The sequence below is a fragment of the Aphelocoma coerulescens genome, chromosome 24 (assembly GCF_041296385.1).
Source record: "Aphelocoma coerulescens isolate FSJ_1873_10779 chromosome 24, UR_Acoe_1.0, whole genome shotgun sequence".
NCBI classification, from domain to species: Eukaryota; Metazoa; Chordata; class Aves; order Passeriformes; family Corvidae; genus Aphelocoma; species Aphelocoma coerulescens.
Genome location: NC_091037.1, coordinates 2,681,219 through 2,694,521, shown reverse-complemented (window position 1 = coordinate 2,694,521; position 13,303 = coordinate 2,681,219). Strand labels below are relative to the sequence as shown.

General features: G+C 51.0%; 1 protein-coding gene across 2 annotated transcripts in view; it reads right to left on the bottom strand.

The window, feature by feature from the left end:
* Window positions 1-13,303, bottom strand: part of GRIK4 (glutamate ionotropic receptor kainate type subunit 4) — a 175,421-nt gene that overhangs the window by 147,162 nt on the left and 14,956 nt on the right. The gene's annotated exons all lie outside the window — the stretch shown is intronic.

Sequence of the window (13,303 nt, the reverse complement as noted above, 5' to 3'; positions counted from 1 at the left end):
ATTAATGGGGCTAAGCAAGCCCTGGAATTAATTTAGGCTGCCATTAGAGCAGCGAGGAGCTGGAACTGCCCTCCCAAAAATTAACAAAGGGGGAAAAACCCCAAAGCAGGTTGGAGGCGGGTGCTTGTGGAGCCTTCCCAAGGCAGGTACCTGTGATTGCAGGGGCTTGGTGCCTCCAAAGGTCCCTGTCTAGGCTCACATCCAAAATTCCTTCAACACATCACATGGGGAGAACAGAGCAACGTGTCCATATGTGCCACAGGCAGCGTTTCCAGCCAAGCCCTCCCCTCCTCCCAGGAGAAGGTGGCTGTGCCGTACACAGACATATTGTGCACCTAGGAAATGGTATCAACAAACACACCTACAAAGGCTTTCTGTGCTCAGCTGGGTCCTCTCCAGCCCGTATGGCTCAGCTTCCTAAGGAACCAGAACAAACAACGCAGCACTGAGCGTTGGAACTCAAATAATGGCTTAATAATTCTGCCAGGCTTCACTTCTACCTGGATGAAGCCTCTTGGGAAGGCTCAGGTTCCTTTCCCAGCCTGCTTGGGAAGGAACATGGGAGCTTGCAAGTGGGAAAGCAAGGAAAAACTCGGCCCCTGAGGGACATCTGCTATTTCCAACCAAAATAAGCCCCTTTTGCCAGCCCAAAGCCAGGGGTTGAGGCAGGCAGGCAGCAGAGAGAGCTCTCACATTTATCAGCTGGAAAAGGTTACACAAAGCATGCTCAGTGTCTGACCTCTCGAAGCCCACACGAGCCCAAAGGCACCACCCAGGCTCCATCACGCACACGGGGCTGGCTGCAGGTAAATTCTTACGTGTGGAGAAGGGGAGAAAGGGGAAAAGAATTAAAAGGAAATCTGTAAGAGTGAAATCAGAGCTAATCCCCAAGCCCTCAGTTTCGGCTGGTACAAACACACACACCGAGAGATGAGATCTGTGTCAACGCTCTGGGACCTGCAGACTGATAAAGCCAAACAGGGGAGGGCAGAGAAAGCCCCAGACCAGGAGGGCTCGTGTGCCAAAGGCAGAGATGTTCCTCTGCACAGCACAGGCACCACAGAGGGCTCTGCTCAGCCTCAGGGAAACACAAGGGCCAAGAGAGAGGTGCAGCTACAAATTTTCAAATTAGACATTTTCCAACAGCTGAAATGGAGTCTGATCAAAGGAATGCCTTAGGAATCACTGGGAGGGAGCACAGGAGCAGACATTCCAAAGCAATCCTTTGTTCATATCACACCTCCTGCAAAAATCCCATCCCTGGCCTCCCTCCCTCCCCTCGGCCCCAGCCCTGGTTATTGAGAATATTGACACCAGGTTTCCTTTGCACTCCAGCTCCCATTACACCATCTCAATCCAGTCCATCATAAACATCAGCTTGATTACAGAGCCTGCTGCACATAATAAATGTTGATAATGTATACGTAGGGAGAGAGAGACACCTCAATATTTTTGCTTTGGTAAAGACAAATAGCCTCAATTGTTTAATCAATAAAAATGCCTCTCCGACTCCCACTGTTACTACAAAGCTATTCCAGACAGTGAAAAAGAACCATTGCATCTGTATTGCTGTCAGAGGAGACTCTGGGCCAGCAAATGAACCACCTGGACACATCCTCTGTGCTCCCCAAACCCCCAAACCTCAGCTCTAAGCAAGCTGGAACTGCACCCCAGCCTTTCTCCAGCACTGTGCCTTCAGCCAGTTGAAAGCCTCCCATTAACTAAATGAGGATTCTTCCAGGAAAGGACTCTGCATCTCAGCCAAAAGTACACAGAAATTGTGAATTATTCAGCAGGTGGCAATTCCAGGGAAGGGGACAGGCTGGCCTGGGAGGGTCGTGGGTGTTGGCATCAGGAGGAGAGCAGTGGGTGGTCCCAGAGGCTGGGGGCTGGAAGGAGGCAGGAAGGGGTTCTGTGCAGCAGGTCCTGGAACAGGGATATTCCAGCAGGGAACCTGTCCTGCAGCACAGAGCACAGCTCCACTGCAGAGAGGCAGCTGTGGGTAACTGCCAGCGAGGCTGTCCTGGTGGGAACAGCAGGGACCAGCAGGGTGGGAGGGACAGGACAGCCCCCTCTGCCTCACACCTCGCTCACTCCAGCAGCTCCAGCTCAGAGCTGGAGGGAACCCTGAGCTCAAAGGACAAAACCCAGGATTTTTTATAGTGGCTCTTCTCTTCCCCTTCAGCACACCTTTAAGTTCCTTGGGATGTGTGTCACCTTCAGGAGGAACACGAGGTTTTCCATTTCTGGATGCAAAATCCGCTTTATCCCTCCAAACCCGAGCTCGATCAATGGCCAGGTAGAAAGCCAAGCTCAGCTCTGGAGTGAGCAAGCACATCCAGCAGCGTTTCCTCAAGGAGCAGCCCCTGGGGTGCATTTGGGAACGCTCAGCAAATCCAGGAAAACTTAGTACAAAGTTTAAGCCAGAGCAGAGGACAAAGCTCTGTCCTCCCTGGGGCAAAAGCAGACACAGAAACAAGAAACCACTGCCCCACCTGGGCTCTCAGGTGCCCACTGCGGGGATATGACCTCGCCAAATCCAATCTGTGCCAAGCCCAGATTCCCCAGATCCCAGCCTGACACTGTGAGCAGCCCTTGCTCAGCTCTGGTATTTCTCCCATGGCTTTTGGCTAACTCAGAACCTGCCGTACCAGGGGAAAGCTCCTGGCCAAGGGTTTCCCTCAGATCCTCGGGAAGATGGAATTTGCATTGACCAGGACACCGAGGACTGCTGCAGCAGGAAGAGGAGGAACCCCAGGAGTCAGGAGGATGCCACATATTCCACACCACCATCCACTCTCTTTTCTATCACTTGCTTCTTCTCAACAAAGACATTTTTTTCCCCCCTTTTCTTTTCCCTTTCTCTCCCTGGAGACTGTAAATTAACTGTCAGTTCCCTGGTATTTTGTACCCTGTTCTTTCTGGCTCTTTTCCAGATCTCCAGGGTGCCATTCTTTATTTTTTTCCCCCTCCTCCTTGCTGCTCTCTTTCCTTCACCTCTCTGCTTCTCCTCACTCTCCCCTGGGGTTTCCTGCTCTCCACAGCTCCTGGCTGAAGGACTCCTGACCACCAGAGCCCAGTCAGGCTGATCTCACCCACGCCCTTATCAGCTCCCTATCTCCTCCTCCTCACCCTCTGCACTCCGGCAATGAAGCCTGGTTGCCCTTTCTCCTGCAGGTGGCAAATTCCCAATGGGAAGGGAGGGGGAAAAGAGGGAAATGCATCACCAGAGCCACAAAATCCCAGAGATCCCCTGTCAATCAGAGCCTGCCCTTCAGCCCTGTCCAAGCCAAGCTGCTGCTGGCTGGGGAAAAAAACTCATTTCAGTTATCAGTGCAGGAAAAGAGATTAGAGATGTTCTGGAGAAGGGGAAAATCAGGCAGCAAAGGAAGAAAAGGTTCTTGCAGAGAGGGAGAGGAGATATTTGCTTGTCAGGCACAAGTAGAAGCAAAGGGAATAAAATGGGTTGGGAAGTGAAGGACAAGAGAAGGGAGGAAGCCAGACTGCAAAGAGCAGATCCTGCAAACTCCCCTGCCCTGTACTTCAGCTGATTTGGGGTGAAGAGAAGAAATTGATGCCAAAAGCTTCTTCCTTCTGCTGCAGCAGACACGGCTTGGAGCGCTTGAACATCCACACCTGACAGGGACGGGTCTGCCCAAACCCCGCCCTGGCTCTTGAGTGATTTCCTCTCCATCCCACCCTTCCAAAGACTCCCAAGATTCCCCCCATTGCTCAGCCCTTCCCTGTCCTTCCCTACGGAACCCACACATGGATTTCTACCCCCCAACATCATCCCGTCATCCCCAGCCCACAGATTCACCCCCCCAGCTCCCAAATCCTGCAGAACCTGCCCCATTCCCTGGGGCTCAGGCCCTGGCACAGCTCTCCCTCATTAAGCTGCTGGCTGTGCTGAGGCACAGGCAGTTACTCATGCCTGGCTAAAAGCTCAGCTGAAGCCCAGCCAGACTCAAAAGGTCTTGCAGGCAGGTGAAATACAGCCCCTGGGATGATTGGGGAGCCGGAGAGCTAAGCCAGACCTAAAGAGAGGAGTGAGGGATGCGGGAGATGGAGAGAGGGAGTTGGGAAAGCAGGGGATGCATTTCTGCCTGAGCCCTTTTCATGAAATCCCCTCCATCTGTGATGGCCCTGCCAATTCCCACAAATCCGGGAGCAAAGGACCTCAAAAAGCACCTCATTCCCACAAATCCGGGAGGAAAGAACCTCAAAAAGCACCTCATTCCCACAAATCCAGGAGGAAAGGACCTCAAAAAGCACCTCATTCCCACAAATCCGGGAGGAAAGAACCTCAAAAAGCATCTCAAAGTACTTCCAATCAGCTCAGAAAACTCACACAAAAAGAGAGAGGAAATCAGAGGTTGAAAGGGAAGAAAGTGAGCAGTGGAGTAGATTCAAGCCACAGAATTTCTGCAGAGAAGAGGGGGGGAAATTAAAATCCAACCTCCTGCTCCTAAAAAGGAAGGAGTGGGCACCACTCGGCTTATGGAGATTTCTCCCTCTGAAAAATTAATCCTGACAATACAAAGACGTAGACAAAAAAAGGAACAACTCTCTGCAGAGCACCCAGGAAAGAGAAAGCCAAGTTTGGTCAGGGAAGATGATTATTTTAACATAATCATGCCTCCCCCCAAGGCTTTTGAGAGAACCTGTTTTGTGTTTTCCTCCACTGCAAGGCTGTAATAACCCCACAAACACTCAGCTACAATGAAAGCCACATCACAACAAAGGCCATTATATAAAACACATTTTCAATAAAACTTTAAAAAAAGAGAAGAGAAAAACAATAAAGGCAACGCTTTCAGAGTGAAACCTCAATCAATGCCTCTTGCCTGCCACTATCAGGGGTGCTGGAGGTGGATTTCTGCTTGGTTTTAAGTAGATGAAGACAAATGTCCACCCTGAATATCTGAATATTTCCCCTCTCACACCATTTTCCATCTCTGGTTCAGCATCACCCACCCACAACTTCCTCACTTCTTAAATATTTCTGCTGTTCCCCTCAGGAACAATTTTTGGGGGGCATTATCAGCCCTAAAGAAAATGCCCTTTTTGTCATCCTGCATTCCCAAGCAGCGTGTCTGGATGGTGGCAGGAGAGGGCAAGACCTCATTTCCTCCACCAATATTCCCACGTGGATGCAAACCACCTTGAGCCAGCACAGCAATGAGAAGAGAGCACGGCAATTTCCTGATTTCTGTGCAAAACCATCCCAGTGAGATGCCTGGAAAGGCAGCACCTCCTGGGGTGAGGGGCCAGCAGATCATTGAGGTGAGCACAACCCTTCCCAAAACTCCCTTGGGATTTTCCATTGGTCTCCCTGGGCTCAGCCAGCACCAAGTATTTGAAAAGGAAATGCAAAAGCAGAGCAGAGAGAGCTTATCCTGGGCGTAAGTCTCTGCTCAGTTCTCATTAAGCAGAGCTTAGGTCATATCCTGAAGCACAAGAACTTACAACTTTCTATTCATTTATGCTTTTATACTCCCAAGTCCCTAAAAGTCTGATAAGCCCCATAAATACCTACTCTGGGTTTCAATTACACCGGGTGGCAATGAACACCACGGGCTGTTTTTCCATGATACTCAGGAATTAACCCCCAGATCAGCAACTGGAGTTTGACTTGAAATTACCTTTTCTTTCCTGAATGAAAAAGTTACAGAACAGGGAAGGGCAGTGGAGGGGGAAAGAAGGGGAAACAGGGGATGGGGGGACTCCAGCTCCCCCATTTCTCTCTTTTTTCAGGAGAAAACCCCATGGCAGAGGCCTTCTATTATTCACTGGGTTTTAAAGTTATTGTCACAAGTCCTTAAGATGTCAACAATGAAGGATCCCATTGTTCTCCTAATTAATTCAGCAATCTCAGTGAAATAATACAAGATGCAATTGTAATTCCAGGCTCACCCCTCGACCACTGGAATCGCGTAATTAAATAACAATCAGCGCTACCGCTTGCATTTAGAAGATGGACTATTCCTTTTTATTGCTGCAATTAGGGAATGCACTCAATAATCGGAATGAAATACAAATTTACCCAGGAGCCCACTAAATTATGACCATTCATACTTTGTTGTCTTTTCATCCTAGCAAGAAGAAAAAAAAAAAAAAAGGAAAGATGGCAATTTTCCCCTTTCCCAGCTTCCTCAGCTGGAAAGGGCATTGCCAGCTCCCAGTGCAGGCCCAGCTGTGCAGGCACCATCTTTCCTTCCTCCCAGTTAGGATAATCTCTGTCTTTTTGATGAAGGTCCTTCATAATCATCTCAGATTTCATCCCGTGTCGAATAAATCAGCACAGGGCTGCAGACACACTCACACAGAGACTGGGGCTGAGCAGGGACCTGTCCTGGTGTTCCTGGTCATGGCCAGCAAGGCACCTCTGAGTGATGGCCAGATCTCATTATCTCATGGAAATGCTAGATTTTATCTACAGAGGAAGAATAATATTTGAAGAAATACCCAGGGGATGCAGTTATCTGTTTTAAATTATGGTATCGGCCCATAATTCCCATATTTTGAGTCTTTCCTTCCTCTGTCCTACACCTGTAGCTCGGCATCAATGGTTATGAGGTCCTGCACTTCGCATTTCAGTGCCAACACTTCCAATTCCAGCTGAGCTGGAAAAATCCTCTTTGGAGTCAAGGCAGAGCCCTGTACAAATTATTAGATCCCATCTAGGGTGGCACTGGGCACTAAAATGAAAGGGAACACATCCCACATCCAGTGGGGAGCACCCTGCTCATTGTCAACCTCCAGCTGAGCCTTCCTGAGCACCCCGGGGGGAAGGTGGGTCGAGATAAGGACAGGGACATCCCTCACCAACTCCTGCCACAGGCAACACAGCCTCAGCTTCAGGAAATTATTACCAGTCAAATCAGACCATGAGACATAAACCCAAAGCTTACAACAGCTTTTCCAACCCTCTTCCTTTTTCTCCCTGGTATTTTTTTCTCTGTCATCCAGAGGTGCTCCCACCATTGCTGGCGGCTTGGCCTTGGAAGTTTGTGGCACTTTCAAACCAAAGCTGCCCAAACCTTGCTGGGCACTCCCAGCAGGGTGGCACCAGCATCCTGTGAGCCCCAGTTTCTGGTTAAGAGCACATCCTTCTGTCTCTCCTCTCCTGCCCACCCTGCAGGCTCAGATGGCAGCTGGGCCTTGTTCTTTTTGGGCCATGAGTCACAAACATCACAAGGCCAAATTCAGCCTTCGAGGCCACAGAGCCCAGGAGATTCTGGCTCTGTTTTCAGGGACAGAGAAGTGGAATTGCCTGACCCTTCAGCTGAGACTTCATTAGCACTTGTGGTGCTGGCAGGGCCAGAGCTGCTGATGACTTGTTCTCCAGCTGCTGCTGTGGCTCTGCAAGGCTGGCAGGAGCCAGGAGGATGAGCCTGGCTAAAAGCAGATGGGTGAATTTGGAGTGGAACCACACTGAAGTCACAGGGAGGTGGGCACTGACACCAAGAGGAGGTGCTCATGTCCAGGAGAACCCTAAGGAAAACCCCAGAGGAGGAACATTCCACTCTCTCCACCCTGCTGGGGCGGTGATATCGTACAGCCAACAAAGGGACTGGTTTATATCCAAACCAACACAAAGTCACAGCTGCCCTTGTGCTTTAGACCTGTCCTGGTGGGAATCTGAAGTGTTTTGCCCCAGGACAGAAGGAAGCTGGGACCAGATCCACCAGGTTTATGGAAGCCAGTTTGGGATGGGATGGAAACCTTGAAGGCAATCACTCCAATAAAGGAAAGACACCCACTGCAGAAGCACAGAGATAACTGGCAAGGACAGCAGCGGCAGGAGGAGGTGTGAAAATTAAATTGGATAAAAGGCAGGTGCTCAGGGAGGAGCGGAGGCTGAGGGGAGGGGGGAGGCAGGAGAGGTAAAGAACCAAACAGAGCCATGCTGGGATCGTGCTGCTGTCACTGGGACCTCAGAACATTTGCAAAATGCTCCTGTCCCCTCCAAGGAGAAGGAACAGAAGGAGCTTTAAGCTGCAGACTCAACCCAGTACCCAGAGTTAAAGGAAATCTGCATTTTCCCTGTGCCCTGGCCCTGCTCAGAAGTGGAAGTCGAAGAATCCACACTTCCAGCTGGGAGTGGGGTACAGAGGGAGGGGACAGCAGCAAAAGGGGCTGCTCTGGCCACCCCACACCCTGCCACCCCACGATCCAGACACGGCCAAGGGGCTTTGAAACCATTCCTGTGACCCTGGAACCTTGCAAAGCCCAACCTCTAGGAGGCAAAGCCATGTGTTATCCATGGGATTACGTGGATACATGCCAGCATGTCCAGGGTACAGCAGAGCTATCACCTTGCCAGCAGGGTCAGAGGGAGGGAGCAGGCCCGTGCTGCTGCCTGAGGCATCATCCTTCCCTCACATGAGGGATATTTCAGATGAGGCAGCATCCGTGCTTCAGAAATAATGAACTGTGATTACACAGGATGGTGGCCAAAACACATTAGAGCAAGAGCTGGGGAGAATTTCTCAAACAGTTTTTGTCAAACGAATGGCCCTCTTCCAAAAATTGGTAATTTTTGCAATTCAGCCCCCTCACCAAGAAGTTTCCAATTTTTCCCACAAACCCCTCCAGTAACACATTCAATTTCTTGTCTCCTTTATTAAGGGTTACTGGAGAAAACAGCTCTTACCAAAGGCAAAAAAAAAAAAAAAGGAAAAAAGAGCAGAAGGGAAAGGAGACTGTGAGAAGGAATAATGAGAGCTTTGCTTTTTCACCTCCAAAACTGCAACTATTTTTCCACGTCTGTATTTTTGCTATTTCGGAGCCTCCTCCACCTCCCACAGGTTTATTTAAGCCCACAGAGAGCCCGAGGCAGAGGGGATGAGCCAGGCTGCTCCGGCTGGGTCAGGAACCCAGATGAGGGAGCGAACAGCAGGAGCACGCCCTGCCTTCGCCTCCTCTCCCCAGTGCAGGTGTTCCCATGGCCTCCAAGACAAGTGCCTGGATTCAGGGACTCAGCAGTGCTCCCACCCTGCTGGCACGAGCCAGTGCTCCAGCTGATTGTGCCATTCATGTCTTTTTACATGGAAAATGTCCCTGCTTTCCCTTCCACTTGAGTGCCTCGGAGGAGTTTCCTGTAACAACTGCTGGGAGCCTCCCTCCTCTGCCCGGATGCCCCTTCCTGGCTGCACATCTGACACGTTTACACCCAAAAAAGGAGCCAGTGGGCTCAGAGCGAGGTTTATTCCACGGATTTCTATGTCATCCTTGGGATATTCCTATTCCTTTGTCATCCTGGCAAAAGGTGCGGCAAACAGAACAGCAAGAAAAAGTCTGGTCCTTGCAGGATGATGAGCGTGTGTCTCTGACCTCTGCTTCCCTTCCCCACCCCAAATATTGCCCTGCCAGTCGCCCTTTCCCTGCTCCAGCTGCTCTGGAGCACAGCAGCCCAGGCTGATGTCCCCTTCCTGCAGCTCCAGGAGGATTTCAGCTCAGGCTGGCACTGCCAGGAGCGAGGCAGTGCCTCCAGATTTCTCCTGCAGCAGCAGGGACAGCGCTGTGCCCGGGTTTGTCACCCATGGGCAGCAAACAGGCTCCCAACCTGTCCCTGCTCCCTGCCTGGCAGCTCGGGGCTCCAGGAGACTGGGGAGAGCATCTATTAATTACCCAAGCGTAATGAGCTAAAGCAATTTGTAGCAGAGCTTGTTCTGCTCGAGTCAGGAGTCTTTTATCTCGCGAATCAGTGACCTGAACACTTCGCCACGGAGCTCACAAATCCCAGGGATTCAGCACTGGGGTTTGTGCTCCCAGCAGTCCCTCTGCCTATGGATAAACAGGACTTCCCCTGTTCACAACATCTTGCTTTTTTCCCAGCAAAACCACCCCAAAAATTGTCTGGGGGCTTTTCCCATAAAAGAACAACAAGCAGCTGGTGTGACTGGAGGCAATTCATCCACACCACAGTTCCAAAGCTGGGTTTAGAGCCACCAAAAGATTGCAAGATCCTTCCCTTTCCTGTTTCTGTCAAATCTGGTGGGCCATAATTGCTCCACAGGATTAAATTCTGGCATGGCCAGTCCTAGATCTCGTGCCCTAAACCAAAAGATTTGGACCAAGCTGCAAGGAAAAGCAGATTAACTTGTCCTGAGGGAGAATTATGCCTGGCCTTTGCCACCTCCAGCATGAGAAAAATTTCTGTCCTCCAGAATAAAATAAAATATCCTGACTGCATAATAATTTCACTTCTCGTTTTTGATTCTCCCATTGTCCCCGAGAGTGCCCAATCTGAATGACTTTGAACTCAAGGATATCTTGGAGCAGCCAGGTCTGCAGGCAGAGGCTGCATTATGTGGGAAAAGATGAATTCATGGCTCACACGGAGGCTCAGCTGCAGAGTGGAGGGCCAGGAGATCCCAACAGAGATCCCCCTCATCCAGGAGATCCCAACAGAGATCCCCCTCATCCAGGAGATCCCAGCCAAAACCCTGTGACAGGGCCAGGAGGAATCCTAACACTGCTGCAGGGATGTGGTCCCTGCCACATCAGCCCAACACATTGCAAGCAGCAGCTTGAGCTAAGCAAAGTGGAAAGGAAGCAAAACTCTCAATTCATCCCCAAAACCAGTGCAGACAGCACAATTTCAGAGCAGAATAAGGTTCTCCAGTTCCACAGCAAGGCAGGGGAAAGAAACAAAGCTTCACCAAGAATTCAAACTGCTGCATCCAAAGGAAATCTTGGTCCCTTAAAGACTTTTTTAGAGGCTGCTCTTGGTCCCTTAAAGACTTTTTTTCCTTCCTATTGCAAATATTGAGCCCCAAACCTTTTCCATTGCAACTCATTAAAAAGAATAAATAAAAATTCACTGTCAGGGAAGGGAGAGCAGGACGATGCAATGAGGAGGAGGGAAAGGAAACCAGAAGCACAAACCACAGCGGAGGCGCCTCTGCTATCGATGTATTGAAAGCCCTAATCACAATCCCATAAAACAGTTAACTTGATTAAGCCAAGCATGATTTAGGCATGGTTCCCCCACTGCTGCTCCTTGTTTTCCTGACAAGGCTGGATCTCTCCGAGGCTCTGCACTCCCAGTGCCAGGGGGAGGCTGTTCCAGCCAGGCAGGGTCGTTTGGGATTCCAGAGACGCCTCTCGCCTTCCCCTCTCCCCGTAATCAACCCAGCCACACTCGTACAGCGCCAATTCTCCTGCAGCTCCCTTCCCCATATGCCCCCACTCCTGCAGTTGGTACAACTCGTCCCAATTCCTGCCTGCTAATTAAAGGAAGAGCCTGGAGATGATGAGAGGGATGCTCTCCTTGGGTGCAGCTTCAAAACCTTGGCAGCCGCTCTGTGCTCGCTGTGATGTTCCCGAGCCCCCAGGGCACACAGCGCACATCCCAGCCCTAACGAGGGCACCTTCGCGCTGCTAAAAACAAACAAACAAGCAAACAGCACCCACAAAAACAAGCCAGTCCCTCTGGGCCTAAGGCAAGGCCGCCCTGGCACCGGGATGCTCCATCCCCAGCCGAGCCACAACAACCAGCGAGTGGGAACGGGGCTGGAGCTGCCACCAACCCCAAAAACCTGTTGCACTGGCAGGGACAGGCGTGCAACAAGTGTCCTTGCCCGTGAGCGCAGCGCTGCTGTGAGGGATGGGGCTCGGGTGATATACACGGAGCTGACAGGCAGAATGGGCTGCTCGCCTCACTGTGAAGACGTCTCCTGGGAGGCTGATGCTGGAGGACAACATCCTCCAAGCCTTGCTGAGCAGACCAATATCAGCCCCGAGCCAATAACCGGTGATAAATCAACACCAGCACTTCACTCCTGCTGAAGTCAGACTAATTACACCACGCAGCACGGCCCAGAGGGGCCCAGGCAAGCCTGTCTTGGACAGAAACTATTTACAAGGGCACCTGATGACAGGACAGGGGAACAAATGTCAGTTTTATACTGACAGGGAGGAGGTTGAGATGAAGTGTTAGGAAAAAAGCTGCTCCCTGTGAGGGTGGGGAGACCCTGGAATGGATTTCCCAGAGAAGCTGCGGCTGCCCCTGGATCCCTGCAAGTGCCCAAGGCCAGGTTGGGGCACACTGGGATAGTGGAACATGTCCCTGCCCACGGCAGGGGGTGGCACTGGATGAGCTTTAAGATCCCTCCATCCCAAACTATTCCATGATCGTGCGTGAGCTGCTTCCCTTGCTCTCTGCTCTGCGTTTTATCTGCCTGTGGCACCTCATGGAGAGGCCATCCACCAGGAGTGACCAGCACCTCCTGCACACGCAGGGAAGAACCCACCCCCCAATCCACCAGCAAAGAGAAGGACTGAAAAGCTGATGTGTTACACAGCAAAGGCCTGGCATTTGAAAGGACTGCTGAGAAAACATGAGGAAAGCACCACACATCTTCCCTCTTGAACCAAACACTGCCAGGCTGCAGAAAAAGGAGCATTTGAATCCCCCACTGCAGACAAGTTGAAATAAATCTGGCAGTCCCAGAGTACAGGTAACAACCTAAAAACCACCTGGATTGGATTTGCTGCTGCAACAAGCTAATTTTTTTTACAGTCCTCTCACACTCTTGGTGAGTAAATTCCCCTTTATATGCACAAAGAGGGGATGCTCTGCATGGGTAAAATGAATATATACACACAAGCAGCTACACAGAAATCCTGGCCTTTTTGCTCCCCCATCTCTTGGCCGTCATCACTGCCACCACCAGACACCTGCATCATCTGCAGCCACGAAGATTATTAATTTTTTAAAGTCTCATTTATTTTAGCTGCTTCCCTGAAAGCCAGCCCCAACCTGGAGCCCTTCTGCTGACACAAGGCCTTTAAAAAAAAAAAAGCCTTATTGTTGCTGTCGACGTTTACAAATTCTGCTGTATCCATCTGTCCAGTTAATTACTTTGTGCAGTAGCCTGTTAGCTCCTTAAAAAAATGAAAAAGCACCCAATTATCATTCTGGGCAGCTCGCTGGATCCCGGAGCAGCAGCACATCCCGGGTGCCACGGATGCTTTTGTTACCTTTGCGAGCTGACAAACAAGCAGAGAGGGAGGAGAGCTCTGCGAGGATTGCTTTTTGCTGCTGGGATGAGGGCAGAATTCCCATCTCCTGGTGACGTGTGGCCCTGTCACCATGACACTGCTGGTGGGTGTCCCTGGCCCACCCCTCCCAGCAGCTCCCCCTCTACCCATCCCCAGCCTCTCTTGCACCGTCACCTCCCCACATCTTCCTCTCTTCCCCACGTCCCTGGGGATCAGACACTGCCCAACACGAGGGACGTGGCCTGGTGGCCCTGATGGGGACACAGCTCTGTGGGACAGCTCCTCCCAC